We start from the raw sequence: 21,523 nt of genomic DNA, 5'->3' as shown, positions 1-21,523 counted from the left end.
GTAGAAACATCTTAGTACGATACAACAAACAGATGACTTTACGAAGTTTTGCACATATGTAGGATAAGTGAGTAGAAAAAAGAAGACCGGAATCAAACCAAACCCCTAAAAATTTTACAGAATCCGAAAACTGTACTGGAGGGCAAGAACAGTTCATACATCGGGATGAGTGTAGATAAAGGGGGTAAGAAAGTGACACACTCTTGAGTGGGCTGCGGAAGCAAACTAACTTTGATTTAGAATTATTAATGTCCATTAAATTCATATCAAACCAATCTATTATTTTCTGACGCAATTTGAAGCATTGAAAATGCGTTAGAAAAGTTCACGTGAGTAGCTACAAGTGCAGTATCATCTGCATATTGAAATAGTTTGCAAGTAGGTAGCACAGTACACATGTCCTTAACATATACAATACAAAGTAAGGAAGACAGTATGGAACCGTGCGGTACACCGGCCTTGACAAAAACACGGGGGCTGCCGATATTTGAAATAGAAATATGCTGGAAACGATCTGTAAGGAAGTTTTGCAACAACCTAAGAAAAGGACCACGAAAACCTAAATTGTAGAGCTTATCCAATAATATAGCATGACATACCGTGTCAAACGCTTTTGCGTCATCCAGAAAAAGTGCACATGATACGAGATTTCTTTCTAGTGAAGAAAACAAGTGGCCACTTATTTGTTCTAGCAGGGCTTGAGTGCCTCTTTTTTCGATAAAACCGTACTGACAATCGGAAAACCCCCCGATTTGGAAACAAAGCTGTTCATTACTAAGAATACGTGTTTTTCTAAAACTTTCGCTAAACTAGGCAGGATGGAAATGGGGCGGTAATTATGCACACTTTGCATCGCCACATTTAAAAAGAGGCCGCACAACGGCTGTTTTTAAATGTGCAGGAATGCTTCGGCTTGCAGTTATCCCGTTTAGGATTTCTAACAGGACTTTCTTCAAAATGTCGAAATTCCTGTAAAGATCAAACATGTGTATTTTGTCGACTCCTGGTGATTGATGCCTGCCGAAGCTGCCTAATAAAGAGTAAAGTTCTTCTTCCGTGATAGAGGGAAGGAAAGCAGATTCAATTACCGGATTACTTGTGCTAACAGTGGAACACGAACGCTTCGACGCCCCAGAAAACTTAGCGAAGAATTGGTTTAAGTTGTTAACGACTGTTGATAAATCTCAATCAAAATTGTTTTGCACATCATTAGTCGAATTTGAAGGTAAACCTCTCACCTCATATATAAGAGAACATATTTTCTTGGAATTATAACGAGATTGATGAAAGCGGTTTCTATTGTACAAACGCTTGGCCGCACGAATGAGTGCATTTACTTTATTTCGAGAAGTTCTAAATTGAGCACGCAGAGCACTATCACTAGGCGAACGTCTCCAGCGTTGCCATAGTAGGTCTTTTTCTTTGATAGCGGACAAAATCACACTGTTTATCCATGGTTGATTCGAGCGGCGTTGGCGGACATAAACTTTCTTTTCACTAGATTTGTAAATAGATTCTATCGAGCATGAAAATTTCTCGTATTGTTCAGACCTGTCGGTCGTATTATTATTATTATTATTATTATTATTATTATTATTATTATTATTATGAACGCCCTTTGGACAAAGGACGTACGCAGGAGAATTTTTGCATTCTCCTGTAGAATTGGAATCCGGGCTGGTTGTCCGGGTACAACAGCATCCTCGCCATCAGATAAATAAGGCGCCGGGAAGACGAGCCGCTTCCACGTGGCTCTGAGGCCAGGTGCGCACGTTCGTCAGGCTCTTCCAAGTTCACGTCCACGATCCGGAAGCCAGGCAACTTCACGTGCCTAGGTCCCACTCGCTGGTCCTGGATCTCTGCTCACATCGTTGTCGCCAAGTCACCTAGTCGAGATCCGCTCGGGTCGTTCCGATGCCCTTGCCTCTCGCCACTGGTCATGGTTGGATTTTCTCCAGCTTGCAAAACCTACCGGCAAAAGACAACACCCAACACGAGCAGGTGCCCTCTGTCTCCCGTCAAACACCAGACAAAGCCATAATTCAAATTAACCTAGCTGAATTGCTATCCCTATTTTTGCTCACGCTGCAACAAGAAGCAGGTGTACGATCTGGTACACAAGGCTCAAACAACCATTTTGCAAATCAAAGACACACCAAAATAGCATTAACAATGTATAATCAGCAATAATAGTGAAAAAAGAATGGTCCCCTTGAATCACTTCAAATGAAGTCTTTGGGACGGCCACTCCATCAGCCCACCCTTCCCCTGATTAGTTACGCCTCTCCAGGACATGTGCCCAAAGCCAAGGAAGCGCTTGGCAAGCTTAAGATGAGAGGGGTGTTTCCTCCTCTTTCGGTTCCCTGCACGACTCCCATAGGGGTAGTTGCGTGTCCCTCTCCCACTCGCGCGTGCTCTGCTGCTCCCTTTTGTCTGGTCGCTGAGCGCCCTTCTGTGTAGCCCAATCTTCTCGTCACTGGTCATAGGACTACTCCTGCCGTATTCCAACAATGACGCAAGTGGCTTTCGCATTGGAAAGGCATGCTTGTTCAAATTGGTTTTCCTGCGATGCCTGGAGATTCTTGAAGGCCGCGGTGCCAGATTCGCGCAGTTACGCGGTTGGCTGGCCCGCAAACATACAAGTTTCATGACCCGTACCTTTTTCTTTTTAGCGCTACTATGCAAATTAGTTTTCTTTGCGCGCTGTCGCCTTTTCAAAGCTTCCTTGCTGCCGGCCCTTGGCGCAAGCATGAAAACTTAACCCGTTAATACCCAAAGGCTCGCGTTGCAAATCACCCTGTGCCCTGTGCTCATTGCCAGGTAACAGGTTTTCGCGAAATTCGGACACCTGTGCGATTTTCTCTAATCTCGGTTATTTACTTTCTGGCAATCTGTCGCGGGCCGTTGAAACTCTGCCGTCATCTATACTCAACGACCCTTTCTCAAGTGTCTGACCAGTTGCGTTCTGATGAGATTTTCCCTAGCCTATCTGACCCTGAGCTGCCTAAGTCTCGACCCTCCCTTTCAAAGCGGCATGGCTCTGTGGGCTTGAAATTTGCTGGTGACACAATTCTTGGTTGTCAGCGTGCCCAACGAAACCATCGCTAGTTTCTTTGTTACAGTTGGCGGTGCTGCAACCTTTTGCCTCTGCTTTGGAGACGCTAAGAGATCCAGCTGCGTTCATCTCCTCTCCAGTCTCAGTGAGCGAGACTGCGGAGATTTCACTGTCGTCCGATGCTGTAGGTATCTTATCCGAAGGTAAAGAGGATTCTTCAGTTGGCGAATGCGGCGCATCTCCCACTGATACAGCCGCAGCTACATCTGCCAAGTACGGACTACCTTCCTTTGTGCCGTACCCGCAGGGCTGATCTACAGCTACGCACTCTACTTCTTCGCCGCCGTCGTTTATTGAGCGATTTTTCTGCTGCTCGCGAATCAGAGTTTCCCTTTCAACTGCGGCAAGCTCTTGCCAGCTGGCGGGAACAGGAGCGATTGTGGAGCCCTCCGTTACCTAACTGTGGCGACATGTCTATATCGCGGCTAGTAATGCACGTAACATTTCCAGTTACATCCAAACCACTATCGCCCACGCCAGCTTCCGAGCTCTGCATTTCCTGTATCGGCTCGCCACTCAAGTTACCGTGATCGGCCCTTGTGGCGCACCACTGTTAGCTCACCGACGCAAAATCGAGCTCCAACTCTTTCAATTTAAGCTGGTGCTCTCTAGTCGCCTGAAGCTCCCGCATTTCCTCTTCGCGGAGTTCCTTCTGTTTACTTTCCTCCTCATGAAGGTCCTTATCTTTCTTTTCCTCCTCGCGACGTTCATTCTCTTTGACATCAACCCAGGCCTCTTAAGCTTCCTCAACCGTTACGTCCTCAGTCCTCATGACCTCAAGGATTGCATGCTTTCTCTTTGTTGCCCGCAATTCAATGCCCAACTCCTCACAAATATGGAAAAGGTTTTTGACCTTCTACCTTTCCATCGTTCACACTGGCCTCTTGCTGTTTACCCTTTTAAAATAAACTTCCCGAACGCTACTATAACGCTACTAGTAAGACATCCGCAAGTATTTAACATAGAGCCATGTTTACCCCCTCAGCATCCCTTGGTTTTCAAAACAATCTCACTAGGCTTGAAACACACAAGGTTAACACAATACAACACCAAATCCTTCTCTAAGGTACTATAACCTGCGTCAGAGAATGTCTGGCGTTTGAGGTAAACTTCAGGCACTCATCGCGCCGAGGTAGCTGATGCCGGTCAATCCCGTAGCTGCCATCCAATGTTGTGCCGTAGAGGTGGTGCCGTAGCAACAGCGCTACCGTGAGTGAACCCTGGTGAGAATGTGTGTATTCTTTAGAACAGACGGGCTTGACGTCCCGTCTATTCCACGGCGCAGTGACAAAATGCTCCGCGTGTGCTTCCTTCGGATGCTTTACAACTAGCCGCCCTCACACCAGCTTTTTTGTACACAGTGATCCGTGAGAGTGCGTTTTTGCCTTGTTTTTTTCTTTTTTCTCTATCGTGGTAGAATACGGCATGCGTGGTGCATATCAATATTTACGTTGAGCAGGCGGCGCATGATGGTCGAGCTTGACAGTCTCCGAGTGTCGATGGTCCCGCAGGCAGACAAAGGCCACGCGTGATGCTCTGACTGGCGCTGGGCAACCCATCTGTGCCGGTGTGAAAGGCATCTCGTGGGCCGCTACCGGCCCCTCTTTCTCCCAAGCAATACGCACGCCCGCGCACCGAGTACTTTTGGCAACCATGCAAGGAGCAGCACACCACATGTGTTGCCATGTCCTGTACTTGCACATTGCCGCCCTATCCTTTCTTACAATCGCTCCACGTTTCGTTCCCTCTCCCTGTTGTCTCCCTGTTCTTTTATTCACGGTAGCCGCAGCTCAGGTGCTTCAGGTTTGTGGTTTATGGGGGTTTAACGTCCCAAAGCGACTACGAGGGACGCCGTAGTGAATGGCTCCGGAAATTTCGCCTACCTAGGGTTCTTTAACGTGCACTCACGTCACACAGTAAATGCCAATAATCGCTACTAGGCTGATTGAAATTCAGTTCGACCATGTAGAGGGCCAGCGGAAGGCACAAATTCAGCACGGAAAGACTAATTACTCATGTGGTGTGCTGCTGCCTCTGCTGGGGGCGCAGAGGCTCCAGCATCTGAACAATATATCAGGGAGAGAGTAAAAGCGCTTGATGCACTATGACCCACTGCTAAGGAAATTAGAGACATGAGAAATCCGAGGAACTTTATCTCCAGCTTTTCAGATCGTATCTTAACTCATGAACCCAGTTTCAGAGAATTAGCGAGCGTCCTCACGTAGCCTGGAAGGTTCTGAATAACGTTTTCGAGGTAGCAATAGGCCGATTCCGTTCATTACTGTAAATGGTTGTGAGCCCTGAGGTAAATAGGTTCCAAATCACTTTAATGATCTCTTTGCTACCGCAGCTGCTGCTGATAACGTTTCTGCAGTCACAGAAGTCCCACAAGCAAACGCTCTTTGTAGCACACTTTAGAAGCTAGCAGACGATCGACAAGTCTATGACACATTTTTGTCCCTAAAAAAACATTAATAATTAAACATCGATAATCTGCAAAAAACGTCCGTTAAATATGTATGACCTGTCATCTCGCCAATACTGGCCTGTTTTCAACACATGCTTGCAGACAGTTTTTCCCGGCCGCATGAAATGTGTAAGAATTTGGGTAATATATAAATAAGGTGGCAAAAACTTGTCAATACACTATAGGCCTATATCGGTACCTGCGGTGTCTTCTAAAGGGTTTGATAAAATTATTGCATGTCGCGTAACAAATTTTATTTATAAGTCTAGTGCCGCCAATTCGGTGTCCGAAAGAATAGGTCGACTGAAAGCGCTCTATTAGATCTTAAATAAAAAAATCTTAAAGCGCCAACTCCAAGAGCCCTTCCTGGCCGTACGCGCTCAGCGTCGGCGATCTTGGCGTACGCCAAAACCGGTCTGCGCATGCGTACTGCAGAAGACGGCGGCGATCCTCGGCGAGGAGCCGGTATCTGACCCCTTCTATATATCGGCGTCAGCGCACGGGCGCTCGTGTACGCGTCGGAAGCGGGGTCCGGTTTAGTACAATGTTAGGATTGCGGGTACATTGAACTAGATTACTGGTCTAGTGGCGCGAGCGGAGGCGCGCGGCAGCGGAGCGGCTGAAGCAAAACGCCTCTCCTCTCCGCAAGGGGCGCTACCACGTCTTTTACTAGCACCGCGCCTCTGCCGCTGTGCTGGCCGTGCAGTAGGAACGACTCAACAGTTGCTTTTTCGCGCCTCACTGCTGGTGTTGTAGGTCCTAATTCTGCGTTTGTTGACAAGCTTCATTTATTTCTGTCGCACCTGAGTGCATGGTAAAACCAGACAAATCGAATGCAAGGCTTTTAAAAGCAAGCCGACAGCTACAGGACTGCGTGCGACACTGTTTAGCGTGTCGTAACTGTTGAAGTACCTAATAGAATGTGCAGGTTTCAGTTACCTGCAGACAAGAGGAGTGAGCCAGGATCTGGGTGCACATCTTATCAGAATTGTGCGCCAGTCTTCGTTCTTGCTGCAATACCCATACCCAGCGCCTGAGCAGACGTTCCTAGTTATACTAGCCTGCCTTGCAATTAACAACCTTTCCCACTCAGTTTCTACGTTAAACCTCGAGCCTGGCATCCTCATTGCCACTTTGTACGTCGATGCAGGCCAGTAAAGCTGTCCCAGTGGCATGCAGGAGCTTGGTGATAAATTCTAGATGAAGACAATATGCGGATGCAGCAGGCGCAGCACTTAATTATGAAAATACCGCCACACCATCTACTTGCACTGTGGCATCAATTGACAGGCGGCTAATATTCTAATAGAGAAGCTTGGGTGTGTTGGTAGTGGATCATTCTTAAAACACAGCGCTAACAATTCGAGGGCGCAGAGACAATACGTAAGGGGCGATCGAAAGAAACGCAAACAAAGCGGAGCTACTATAGGCGCTCCGCTGTTCGCATTTCTTTTCATCGCGCTTTTACTTCAGTGGTAGGTAAAGGACGCCAGGGTCGTCCGTGATGCTTTCTAGGATGACTTTAATGTTTTTTCTTACCACACAGGTAAAAGCGCGACCAAAAGAAATTCCAACAGCGGAGCGCGTATACACCGGGTTGTTCGCGTTTCCTTCCATCGCGGTAGTACACACGAGCAGTCAGGTGTACGTCTCGTTTATGCGCGCTCGTACTGTTAGCGCTCTTTTGTATTGTTAGCTGCACGGTTATGTAGCAAAAAAATGGTGTCTTGAAGACAGGCTGTGAAAGCAGTCTGAATTTGCTTCTAATGACCAAGGAAGCGACAGAGAACTCAAGCCAGCCGAGTTCACTTGCATGAACGACAACGGTGAGCTTCGTCCCTCTGCCGGGCCCACTCTACAAATTGTAGCTGACCCGGAAAATACATACATGACAGGCTTTAGGCTCCTATAAAGCTACATGCAGACAGTACCCATTGTACAGGTGTTTAAGGCAAAAACAGATATCTGGCTCTCTGGCCACTGTAAAAATTGGGCAGCCGAGCTCACTGCTCTAGTGCCTAGCTATCACTACTTTTTACATAACAAAACCACCTTCTATTTTTTAACAACCTGAAGTAAAATAATCTGAGTACCGGAAAATTAGTTGGTGCTTTTAGATCTGGAAAGGACCTTTAAGGTGCAATTCCATTTCACATAATTTTCTTGTGGTTGCTCGAAGAATGTGCCTGCCAGGAAGCCATGATTTTCTATAATTTTTATTTTACAAATATTTGCATTTACAATGCAAGCGCCTTGCCTAAAATGGGCGTGAAAACGTTTTTAATCGTGGGTAAATTTTTGTGAATAAAATGCGTTTCTGAGGCCGCTGAACGCCTTCAGGAAAAGCGGAAAAATTATTTAGGGGATCACTCGTACAGTGCCCTCAGAGATGAATCACTAGGGTAGCTCAATAGCTGCATGTAAACAAAATAAGCTCAGTAAGATATGCACGTAAACAAATTACATCCCCCAGCAAAACTATGCGCATTTTATTTATTTTATCTACAAATACTGCTGTCCCGGAGGGGAGACATAGCAGGAGTGGGTACATACATTAGTAAAAACAAATAACATGGGTAGCATAGAAATAGATAACATAGAAGTATTAAAAACAGATCAACAGGTAAATTGTTAGGCAACTGAACAACGAAGTCTTCGATTGGCAATGCGCGAAGTGAGCCGTCCAATTGATTCCAAATTTCAACAGTTAGCGGGAAAAAAAGAGAATTTAAAGGAGTCTATATGTGGTTTGAAAAGAACAATGCTTAATGGGTGCTTCCGTCAAGATGCACGTGTGCTTGAGGACACAAATGAGAAGGGTGCCTGAATGCCAGATGACGTGTGAATCATCTTGTGCAGCATTATGATGCGTTCACGTGTGCGCCCATGTTCTAACGTTTGCAAAGATAAAGTGTGCATATGTGAAGAAGGTGAAAAGTTGCGATCGTACCGGCCGAAGATGAATCGTATTGCTTTTTTTTAACTTATTCTAAACGGTCAATGTCGCGCGCGTGATGAGGGGACCAAACAGTTGAGGCGTACTCCAGGATCGGTCGAACTAGTGATTTGTAAGCAGTTAATCCACATTCCTTCGTGGCATTTTTTAAGGTTCGTTTGAAATAGCCGAGATTGCGAAGTGCTTTCCCAGAAATGCTAATAATATGAGCATTTCATTTTAAGTTATATGAAGAAATAAAACCCCGGTATCTGAACTCGCTGACATGGGTCAAGTAGCTACCGTTATTACTGTAAGAGAGATGCAGCGCAAACTATGCGCATTTCGCATTGCCCTTTATCGGTAGCAGACGACATAGAGCGACGCGATTTTTCATCATCACGAAAATACTCAAAGGGGCACGGTGAAGAAAAAAGTGGCTAGGTGGTTACGTTGAAGTTAGTTGAAGCCAGTGGCATGCAGGTTTCTTAACTAGGAGCGTATTATGCACCCCCTCGTTACAACGATGCGGAGAAACATACACAAGCTCCTGAAGCAGCAGCGACAGCGCCGCTATAAAAAGTTGCAGTGGCGCCATCTTGTGGCTTCTACGCCAAAGAGAAAGCCCGCTCCCTCCCGTTCGCGCCACTAGACCAGTATTCTAGTTCGCTATAATCGCGGTGCTCTCGATGGCTCTTTTCTTCATGGCCCTTCCAGGTTCCCCGAACCTTTCTTCGCGGTTTAAGTTGTCCTTTCTTCGCCCCCAATCCCTTCTCTTCACGGCTTGAAATTCTCTCCGTCGTCTCGAGAGGGGAAGCGAGCCAGCGCCAGAAACATGGAGATGCATGCCCCTTTTCGACGCCCGTTCCGGCGTACGCGAAGAGCGCCGACGCTCGACGCGTACGCCCGGGAAGGGCCCTTGGAGTTGACACTTTACAAAGCACCAAAAACAATCAGTACACTTGGAATTTTCCTTTTTGATTGCCTTTATCATAATATTCTCATAGTTAAGCTGCAATCCTGTGGTATTCGTAGAACACCATTGGCATTGCGGAAATTCCAGCTTGCTAAAAGAGAACAGTGCATGTGTGTACATAACCAAACATCATATTTGACTTCAATGAAAAGCAGAGACCCTCAATGCAGCGCACTATGTCCGCTTTATTTAATACATATACTAACGACATTTTAAACAACGATCCTTGAGTATACATTGTTATATATGCAGATGAAATTACACTGCTCGTGTGTGGTTCTAATATTGACAAGTTATTAGTGGTATGTAATGAAGTACTTTGGATGTTGTCATATTGGTCAAAAATAAACCGCATCAAAAAAGAAATTCCTGCCAAGACGCAAGCTATCGTGTTCCCAGCAAAAATTAAACTAGCGCAGATGACTGGCACTGTGAGCTTGGGATGCGACCAGATACAAATTTTTAATGAACATAGGATACTTGGTGTGTACTTCTATTCCCACTTGGAACATGGAACACTCATGTTCATTTTCTGTGTAAAAAACTTTCATCAGTAACCGGCATTTTCTCTCGATGCCGTTCCTTCCTGCCCTTGAAAGCAAAACTGCAAACATATTTCGCTCTTTTCATTTCTGAGTTAAGATATAACTTACTCTGGGCTATTGCCACCAAGGGTAACATAAACGGTATTGTTCCTTCACAGAAGAAAATGTTCCGTTACATTGCTATTTGTGAACGCATGTTGACAACTCAGGCAGCATTTGTGTCTTATGGTTTCATTAGAGCAGATCATCTGTGCGAGTTTCGTGTATTGCACACACTGTATTTTTCATGCCCTGAAATTTGTAGACTATAAAAATATCTTGCGTCACTGGAACAGCTCAATACCAATGTGCAGACACAAAACACCAGTATATAGATAGTACCATGCATTCGCACAAAGCACAAGCTACAGTCTTTAGCCCATAACATCCGTGCCAAATTTAATAAATACAAAACCACTGTCAAGTGTAATTCAAGACAACTGCGACACTATTTTGTAAAATTACCATAACTTTGCTGTGCTCTACATAAATTAATTTCAACCTGCCTCATTAAAGGCTATCGGATGTTTGCTTTGTACTTCTTATTTACGATATCTTTTGTACGTTTTTGTAAGCACATATGTGCTTTGTGTATTGTTTTCGTCAGGAAATGTTTGCTGTATTTTTTTCTCTTTTTGTTTTGCAGCAATGAGTTCCGTCTGCTGCTTTTTAAACGCTTCCCGGGCCTTTGCCAAGCCTTATATTTGGCTTTTAGCCCAGGAATACATCCAGTCATTGATTACTGAAAAATAATACCTTATTCTGAAATATCAATCTCTCGACATCTTAAAACTGGCGTTCCACAAGGCAGAATCCCAGCCCCCATAGTGTTCCTGTACTATGTTAACGATAGTGCGCAAACAACCCGGAGTTGTCAATTTGTAATTTACGCCGATGACTGTACTCTGCATATTGCAGGACGAGATTTATCAAGTATTCTTTGCGAGGCAAGCTCTTTTTGCAGTGTGCTCCAAGAAAAGTCGCAAAAAAAACAGCCTGATAATCAACGATGCAAAAATAAAATGTGTTCTTTTGTGAGCTCGAAGGAATTGCGTCAAGGTGAAGAACACTATCAGATTAGGATCCTTTAGCATATCTTGGGATGAAGTGTGGAAACGCTTGGGATGACTTTTTAAGATTCTTTGAAAAAAACTCAAAAAGCAGTTCGTATTTTAACCTTTTGTGGGACGATAGGACACATATTTTCCACTTTGTTTCCTATATTTAAGGAAGCAGCAGTCCCACTTATGTTGTTCTCCCACCTATGTTAAGGTTTCAGTGATTTGTTTAAATATGGTTTCAGCCGCGTGTACTAGAATAGGTAGCGAGTTGAGACATTGAAACTTTGTTCTTTGTTATCGGCGTGTTGCAAGACTTTGGCTATTTTATTTTAGATATGGCAAAAACACTGAAATGGTCCCTCGAGTGATTCCTTTTTTGTTCATAGAGACAATAAATTCTACATAATAACATGCTCTTGTTCCGAAGATTTGAGATGACATGTAAAAGGAAGAAACATTTTTTTACCATCCTGAAAATCGTTGGACATTTAATCACTGAATATTCAGTGGTAACCTTGAAACATCGTATATTGAGTTTGTTTTTCGGTGTCAAATCATCAATAACCAAACATTCAGAACCGCAATCAGCAAGAAGCCCTTCGGAAAGAATATGGAGTATAAAAAAATGACCCAAAATAGTTGGCGTCTCAGATGAAGTTCGCCTCTTGGCAAAGAACAGAACCCTGTGAAAGTCAAAGAAAGGCGTAGACACCTTTGGTGTTTCATATAGAGAGAAATAGTGCGAACAAGTTCAACAACAAACGAACAAGTGCGAACAACCTCATGAAGTGGTAAAAAGAAACTCCCTGTGGAAACCCATCGAGGTCAATGGAACAAATACGTTCTATTTTATTTATCCCCATTTAGTGTCAACGGGACAAGTAGGTCCTACTTTTTTCCACTTAAATATTTTCGCTAAACTTATGAAGCTTGTTGAGAAAGCTTCTGTGCACATCATGTGCTCATGCATTCGAAAATGTTTGATGAACTTTGGAAAAAATATACGCTGTCCTATAAAGGGTTAAATAGATGCCATCATTAGTTTCCAAGTGGCGTATAAAAACTTCTTTACAGTTCATTAATTCATTCGAAGCTTAATACTCGCTCATATGAGAAAACACGACGCCAAAGGACCTACAAAGCTTAGTTCTAGCGCAAAAAAAGCAGTGCGATCTATTGAAAATGTTGCCTGCGTAGAATACCTTCAAAAGTAAAAAAAAAGGATTAAAAGCTACTGATATATATAGCTACAAGTTAATCATATACTACAAGCGAGCAATCAGGGGAAAACTAGATATATTCTTAAGCCACGCAAACTTAGAGAACGCACGCACCGTTTACGCCTATCGTCATCAAGACCAGGGAACATTCCTTTTCACGTCGATAATATGGTAAATAAAGTATCACGCCCAAATTACCAGGCATTCTTTAACGCTTCCAATCGGAAGACGTGAATTTGGAAATGCATACAAACAGCCCCATTTGGGAGCTGTTCTTGTAACATATTAAACATTTGTGATGGTTATGTATCTAATAATTGGGGATAATTTTTCACCTCATTTATTTATTAGTATTTTCGTATTTAGCTAAGGTTATTATTTTTTGAAATTGCTTGCATGTTCAACATCTTTTAAAATTTATAATGTATAATTAAAGAACAAATATGTAGCGCGTGAAGGAGTCTTTTTTCTTGTGTAATTTAGGCAGCCCTGCTTTTTAGGAAACGAAGATATTTCGCTTTTCATCCTTTAACCTCTATTTCTTCTTTGAGGTGTGACTTTGCAACTTTAAATTTATAGTCTAGTAAGTAGTCTTGCAATCCTGGAACTTGAAATATGCAAGCTGCCACTTTTGCCTCTGTGGGGGGGGGGGGGGGGGGCGTTGTCAAGCAGGGCTCAAACAGCTTTTTCTTCATGCTACCTTTTCATACCTTGTGTAAAATATATATAAAAAGTTCTGGTTCTCATTTCAGTGCGTCTTTCGTTTTTTGCTATGCGTCCACTCATAAACTTTGTTCGCATAAGGTGGTCGTCCTTCTGCAGGACAAGTGAAGGTAGTTCGGAGTAGTACATGTGACTGCGAGACTATATTAAACATATAGCGCTGAGGCAGCACATAGAGGACATAATGGGATGGACGCAATCGGCGTACACATAATTTGCGACAAATTTGGAACATTAATCGTCCTGGACTGTTCCTATATAGTCTATGATATGTGGGTCTTTCTGTCACATTGCAGTGTCTGTCGTATTGCAGTCTGTTGTATAGCAGTGACCGAATTAATTCGAGCACATGAGGTTCTTTAATGTGCACCGACATTCTGCTGCACACGGGCGTTCAGTAGTTTTTGAGTGGTGGTTTACGCGAAAATGTTTCGTAGTGTCGTGCAATGTTTGCCATACACCATCCAAAAGCATGTCCATGTTGTCGAAAATGCCATTCAGGCCATCGTATAGTACCCTTTACCGGAGCACAGTCGCTAACACTGCAGCCAGTAGTTTCCTTTATCTCTTTCGATTGTTTCTTTCTGCGCTTTGAAAGTGAACAAAACAGTAACACTCCTTCTACGATGAAACCTGCATGAACTGACGTCTTACTGCCATCGCCATTGAGCTGCGTGTGTTGGCTAACTGCAGTGCGCGCGGGGCTGGCTGCGTGGCCAAGCGTGGTGCGGTCGGCTGGAACCGGCGGGTCCGCGTGCTAAAGCTAGAGGTGCCCGTCAGGCTGCGGCGAGGAACTGCAGGCCCCAGCGGCGCCTGTGCCCCTGCGGAGGCTGCCGCGAACATCGCCAACAGGTGCGTCGAGGCTTTTTTTCCTTATCCACTGCGCTGGATGAAATCCACGTGGCCCGTATTGAATTTTTGATTGCACTGGTAAAAACGAGAGTTCAGAGTCAACCATGGTCTTCCTTTTTCTTGTTCGCAATGTTACCTCACACCCCTGTATACTAAAAACTGAAATTAACACACACACACACACACACACACACACACACACACACACACACACACACACACACACGCACGCACGCACGCACGCACGCTCGCTCGCTCGCTCACTCACTCACTCACTCACTCACTCACTCACTCACTCACTCACTCTCGCTCACTCACTCACTCACTCACTCTCGCTCACACTCACTCACTCACTCTCGCTCACACTCACTCACTCACTCACTCACTCACTCACTCTCTCTCTCTCTCTCTCTCTCTCTCTATCTGTGTGAATTCTGCATGTCTTTATTTCAGACCTAGCAGTCTCAGCCCGTTTCCACGGTTTCGCGGTGTCGTAAGCGTCGGTGATGTCGACAGGAAAGCATCGTAAGGCTCCCCGCGATAATTCACAACCTGGTGCACGCAGCTCGCATCTCATGCCTCGTTCTTCATTCGTCGTCATCGGTTGGGACGGTTTTGACCGCACTTTGCCATCCACCTCGCGAAGCACAAAGAAAGGATCATCGACGTCGCATCCGGATACTTCACTCTTGAAACCAATACAATGCAGTCGAGAAGATCACTAAGCAGGTGCCTCACTCCAAACCTCAGCCGCAAGTGGCGCGTAAAAGCAATTACGTCCATTAACATGCATTTCTGTAATCACAAAGAAGACAAAATAAAGATGCAAGAAAGGAAGCTCCAGTTAGTGAATAAAGGCTGTTTCAAAACGCAATACTGCGCATTCTAGTCGTTGGACACTTAACCATGACACTATCATCACAGGAGCCAACACCAAACTCCTCACGCATTAGGTCATCATGTCTTCACTTATTTCCAGAATCGACTCTTTCCTTTCGAGTTCCTAGGTTTCAGGAAGCCAGCTGAGTGTCTTCCAACGACACAAGCTTCCCGACTACAGACCGTAGTCTGGAAGCCTTATTCGGACTTCGTGCTTGTGTGCCAGCTAGACTCATGATGAGCTGCTTAGCCTCGATTTCCCATTTTCTCTGGATGGACTATGATGCCGAAGCTTCGATGGAAAGCTGTCAGAGACCAATCTTCAAATTTTACGGTCGAGGGCACATGACGAGACCTCATCTGCCACGATAAAAACAAAGCGGACGGCGCCGATTTGCGGTTCTGCAGGAGTGTTCTTGTTCTGTGTATTCCACAACTTCTGTGCGGCTACATTAGGGAGCAACAATTCGATATCGATGATGGTGTTTCGTAATGTGGGACCGGATGGCGCACTCTGGCAAAATAGTTAATAGCTTTTGACTGGCGAGTCACGTTGAAAATTGCACCGGCGACAAGTCCTAGTCACGCTTCTTCGTGGATGTCATCGGTGAATGCCGACCCACGCGACGTTTCCGGGAGTGGGCGGCACATCTCGTGGATGGACCGTCGTAGCTCTGTGCGTATCGCGCCTCGACTGCGGACGGGATATGAGAAAAAGGGCGCGATGTATAGATATGTATGCGACTCGGTGGGTGCGTAAGTGGGTGGGTGTACGGATGGGCGGACGGTGTTGGCTCAAGCCACCTAGCCGTGAATTGTGAAATTTTACTCTTGTCTTAATTTTAGCCACCAATCAATGTCCTTCGCTTGGTTACTTCTACCCGCTTAAAGCCTACATTTCCTTCACTGTCCATAAACCCCAATGCTTTGGTTATAAATCAGCCCTACTGCTTTCTATTGTAGGGTGCAGCCATTTAGGGAAAAGGTATCAAGTCTTCAGCCGTTTCCTCCTCCCCTTCGCACGCAACGGACAACGTGGCTATCTCGTGGTACCTGACTGTACGTATATGTCTTAGTCCGCAAAACTTCCGTCCTGGCCTCAATTAAAAAATAGCTTCCCCTACAATTATCATAGATATTTTCATTGGCAATTTCATGCTTATAGGTCCTGTATGTTCCCAGTGCTGATTTCGTTAGCATCCCTGTTTTCCACAGAGCTCTCTCTGTTTAACCTTTTTCTTAACCTATAATTGCTGATTTGCCCGCCCCTACTGCTGTCCAGATATTTGCTTGTCAGTTTTCTAGTTCGCTTTCTCCCTTTAGTGCCAACATTCCTAGCCCACTGCTTTTCCCCCGTTTTTCTCTATCGCACCTCAATTGCTATCTAACTGCTAGCTTCCCTGCTCTCGAATGACGCCCATACCATATACGCCTGTAACCCCTGATTTGGTGTATTGCCATGCGCTGCCAATGCTAGCCTCCCTACGCCGCGTTGTTTGATGCACAGGACCGCATTGCCGAAAGGCAGACTAGGAACCATCACCACTTTCCAGATTCCTCTTACCATTTCATGCCTATTGTAATTCCATTGCCCTATTTGTCATGACTACTAGCTCTATTTATAACATATTTTTCATGCTCTCTCAGATGCTCAGCACCGTTATTTATCCACACCCCAACATACTTGCACTCATCCACTACTTCTAAAGTGAACTCCTGTTTTCTATGCTCGCCGCTCTCATCATTAAATATCATGACTACAGATTTTTCCTTACTAACTTGAAACCTAGTCTATCTCCCTCTCTACCACTGTTGTCTATTAACTTCTGAAAACCTTCCTTGTTTTCAGCCATTAGCACTATGCCATTCGCGTACATTTGTCCCAGTAATGACTGTTCAATCTCTTCGCGTTGCTTGAAAAAAGAAAGGTTGAATCCTAGCAGGCTCTTCTCTAGTTCGGTCTTTAACCCTTGCAGGTACAACAGAACTACAAAGGAGACAGAGGACATCCTTGTCTATAAGCCCCTGCTGTATCTTTATAGGCCCTGATACATTATTTCGCACTTCTTTCGCTCTCGCACTATGGCGAAGATATTTGGCGCATATTGAGGGGCCGACACTCTCGAAAATGGCAGCTGCAGAATTTTTTTTACTGGCACGAGGGCGCTACGTTTACCAGCACCGCCACCGAGTGTGACCTTTGCGTTGGCTTTGCAGCTGCTTTGCGGAGTTGTTGCCGAGATAATTGTCCAGTGACTGTTTTGTGAGCTAAGTTAATCTAATATACGGTATGTCTGATCAGGCTGTGATTTGTTTCCTTGCACAAGCTAACAGTATCCCGCTCTTATTAGATATTTTTTTCGTAGCGCGATCCGCTACTGTGATATGCTTACGTGGGGACACAGCTACGCCTGCGCCATGGCAAATGGGCGCCCTTCGGAGCCATTCGCGCATGCGCAGATAGTAATAAAAGTGAAGAGCAATTGGTTATCAAGGATAATTCAATGCTAAATATCTCAGCAGGAGCCGCGAAGACAGCGCAAACAGCACGCTTGCTGTAACACGTTCGTTGCTTCCGACAGCGAGACTTCGATAGTCGCACCAAATCCGCGTCGTCGTCACTGCAAGCCAACATAATAGTCATGGCAGCGAGCCGTCCCCTTCGGCTGCCTACATGTGACCATGCTCTCCTTAAGTAACTTTCTCAGGAGAGGCTCAGATGACAACGGTTGCGACAGCTGTCCTTCCGGCCGCACCGTCGTCTGCTGTCGTGGCACATCGTGTCTATGCGAGATGTTGGCGTAAAAAGGCAATGTCACTCGTCACAGGACTTCTACGTCCGAAGTGTGCTCTATCACATCAGTCGCCATTGTTTTATGAAGTTTTGGTACGATGGACTTTATTAAAAAGAAATAAAACTAATTCTTCCCCGCCCGTGCCACTTAGTATGACGGGCTTAAACAATTAAAAAGATAAAGAAAAAAGATAGCACCATGGAGAATTTTGCACAGCTGAAGACAAGCATAAATAAGAGCAACGTCACTGAAAAAAAGGTAATCATGATTACAGGGATTTCTTGCTGCGCCGGCGATTCACAGCAATTGATAATATGCGGGAGATTGTGAAGAGCCCGGGATCGGTGATTGTTGGTCTGGATGGGTTGCCTTGACTGGATTTTGAACGAGTTCAGAGGGTGCACTGGGGCCCTCTTAGTAGTGGACCTTGCTGTGGCGGCCCTGCTTGCAGAAGAGTGCTGCTTTTTGGTGTGTTCACGGGCGTCAAATACATATGGCCTGTAGACATTTCTTTTCTTGATAAAAAATATACAATGCCGACAGGGTACCAACAGAAATATATCGGAACTATTCTTGAAAGAAAAATTTTACTTTCCCTAAAAAAAAAACAAATCCGGCTTGGTGCACGGGATCGTTTTGCGATTCCTGAAAAACTAAAATTTTGCCCGCTACAAAATGGAGTGTTTTATAGCTTAAACGTGAGATATTTTCTCTTTGATGATTTCTAACTACTAAATAAAACCCTGTTTATTGAGGAACCAATTTTGAAAAAAATTCCAAACACGGCGCATTTTAGAAAACCTTCGAAATTTTGAGCCGTATTTTTCTGCATCTAAATCAACTACTAGAAAGCTCAAAATTTTAAGTATTGCCACCTGGTGTTCTCAGGTGGCGCTGAAGTGTCTTGGAAGACGTTGAAGTGTCTCGCGCTGGCTGGCTGGCTGCTTGCTGTATTCTGCTGGTTAGCGACCTGTCTCCCTGTTTTCCGTTACATATTTTGGTGGAGGTGCTGGGTAAAGATCCCTGTATATGTCTCATACTCCTCCGGATACCCTGGGCTCCAGTCCTTCGCTAGTGGACACCCCCGTGCACCGTGCTAGCCGGAGAAATCAAGGCCTACCTCCCGAACACGGGCTTTTGGAGTCTGCCAGAGCACCCACCCATCGACCTGTCATGCCAGCTGCTGCCTACTACACCTTGCAGAATCCGCGACTGCCCAAACCATTCCACGGCAGTCAGCTCGAAGACGTAGAGGACTGGCTTCTCGAGTTTGAACGCGTGGCCTCATTCAACCAGTGGGACGACGCCGCTAAACTTCGAAACGTCTTCTTTAGTCTCGAGGATGGTGCACGTACCTGGTACGAAAACCGAGAAGACGCCCTAACATCATGGCACGAGTTCCGCCGACGCCTGCTGGAGACCTACACCAGCACGGATCGTCGAGAACGGGCTGAACGGGCTTTGCAGTCTCGCATTCAGATGCCGAATGAGACTGTAAGCATGTACGTGGAGGATATGACTCGGCTCTTCCGGCGAGCTGACCCGGCCATGCCCGAAGATAAAAAGGTGCGCCATCTCATGCGCGGCGTTAAAGAGCAACTTTTCGCTGGCCTCGTGCGCAGTCCACCTGGGACTGTTGCTGAGTTTCTCTCGGAGGCGGTCACGATGGAGAAGATGCTCTTGCGGCGGTCTACCACCTACGACCGGCCGGTACTCGCCGCTTCACTTACAGAGCCGCTTCCTGCCTTCGGGGCTAACCCTGGTCTTCTCCGCGACCTGATCCGCTCCGTTGTGCGCGAAGAGCTCCAGGCGCTTTTCGGTGCTCCCCTGCCGACGGCCGGCTCTCTCGCTAGCCTGGTCCGCGAAGAGGTTCAAGCCTTGAGACCTTCGTTCCCGTCCGTTGACCCGCCGCCTTTACCAACGGAGTGCCGTCGTCCAACGTACGCTGAAGCCTTGCAACGTCCTGCGCCCTCTTCGGCGCAGTTTCCTCCGTCCAATCAAGGCTCGCTGTTTTCCGCACACCCCGACACGTACTACATCGACAATCGACGATCACCCCAGCGGAAGACGGACCTGTGGCGTGCTCCGGATCGGCGGCGTCTCTGCTTTCACTGCGGGGAACCCGGTCATCTGTATCGCCAGTGCCCGTATCGACAGCTTGGGCTGCAGGGGTTCCCTATCGACATGCCCCGTCCACCAAGAGGTCAACGACCCCGGGAGATCGAGGACTACGTAGCCCAGCAGCGCATGGCGACAATTCCCCAGCGGCAGTCTCGGTCTCCATCACCACGCCGACCTTCGCCACAGCCCCAAAGCTCCTCCTGGATGGCGCAGAGACGGTCGCCAAGTCCCCGCCGGGAAAACTAAAGAGAGCGACCTCAGGGGGCGAGGCCGCTGGCAATCGATACGAACAAGACCCCCCGACAACGCGAACAGCGACCGACCGCGATTTAAAGGCAACGACTGCAGTACCTGAACTCGGAGATCGATTCTCGTTGGATATACCCGTGCTTCTCGATGGCTATAAGGTTAGTGCTTTGGTGGACACTGGCGCTGATTTCTCGATTTTAAGCGGAAAGCTAGCGGCGCTTCTTAAAAAAGTAATGACACCATGGTCCGGCACGCAGATTCGCACGGCTGGCGGACATGTCGTAACTCCGCTTGGCCTATGCACAGCAAGAGTCCAAATTCGCAGCTCCACATTTGTTGTCAGCTGCCTAGTTCTACCGAACTGCTCCCGTGACTGTATCCTTGGCGTCGATTTTCTCCGAGCGTATGGAGCTATTATTGACCTCCGAAAGCGCACTGTCACATTTTCTACCGAGAAAGCTGATGTTTACTCCGAGGACTGTCCACGCCGCGCCGCCCTTAGAATATCCGCCGAGAGCGTTTGGATTCCGCCACGCGCCAGCGTTTTTGTGAGTGTTCACTGCGACGGACTACGTGAAGGGACAGCGGTCGCAGAGGGCAACCTGTCCCTTTTGCTCACCCACGGCATCTGCTCAGCGCGAGGTCTCATCCATCTCCGCGACGGCTGCTCTGAGCTCCTGGTGACTAACTTCTCTAACGAGCCCCGGCACCTTTTTCGTGCTACTGCCATCGCATTCGCCGACCCCTTAGCGAAGGTTTCTGAATGTTTCGCGTTCGAAGCTGTTAGACCTGTGCGCCCATCCCTTGACATCAGCCCGAACCTTTCGGTGACTCAACAGCGAGAACTACGTGCCCTCCTACTTGAATACTCCTCCTGTTTCGCTTCTTCGTCGAAAGTCCGGCAAACGGCTCTTCTCAAGCACCGCATCATTACGCCCGACGATGCCCGCCCCATCCATCAGCAGCCGTACCGTATCTCACCGAAGGAGCGTGAGGCGATCCAAACGCAGGTGAAGGAGATGCTTTCAGATGGAATCATTCAACCTTCCAGCAGCCCCTGGTCTTCACCTGTCGTGCTGGTGAAGAAAAAGGATGGGACACTCCGCTTCTGCGTGGATTATCGGAAACTGAACAACATCACCAAAAAAGACGTCTACCCGCTGCCTCGTATCGACGACTCGCTCGACAGACTTCGTCGCGCCCAGTACTTCTCCTCCATTGATTTAAAGAGTGGGTACTGGCAGATAGAGGTCGACGAGCGGGACCGCGAAAAAACGGCGTTCGTGACACCCGACGGACTGTACGAATTTAAAGTGCTACCTTTTGGGCTATGTTCAGCGCCGGCAACTTTCCAGCGGATGATGGATACCGTTCTCGCTGGACTAAAATGGCAAACTTGTTTGGTTTATCTCGATGATGTCGTCGTATTTTCCGAAACCTTTGCCGAACACCTTGAACGCTTGAGGACAGTATTAGATGCCCTCCGATCGGCCGACTTAACGCTAAAGCCCGAGAAGTGCCACTTTGGGTACAAAGAGTTGAAGTT

The 21,523-nt window shown here is 46.5% G+C and overlaps 1 pseudogene; it reads left to right on the top strand.

Annotated features, from left to right (window-relative positions):
- The window catches only part of LOC144112424 (tubulin beta-1 chain-like), a 111,528-nt pseudogene that overhangs the window by 19,250 nt on the left and 70,755 nt on the right, over positions 1 to 21,523 (top strand).

The sequence above is a fragment of the Amblyomma americanum genome, unplaced genomic scaffold (genome assembly GCF_052857255.1).
Source record: "Amblyomma americanum isolate KBUSLIRL-KWMA unplaced genomic scaffold, ASM5285725v1 scaffold_100, whole genome shotgun sequence".
NCBI classification, from domain to species: Eukaryota; Metazoa; Arthropoda; class Arachnida; order Ixodida; family Ixodidae; genus Amblyomma; species Amblyomma americanum.
The sequence above is the reverse complement of the archived record's forward strand: the minus strand, read 5'-3'. Positions and strand labels throughout refer to the sequence as shown.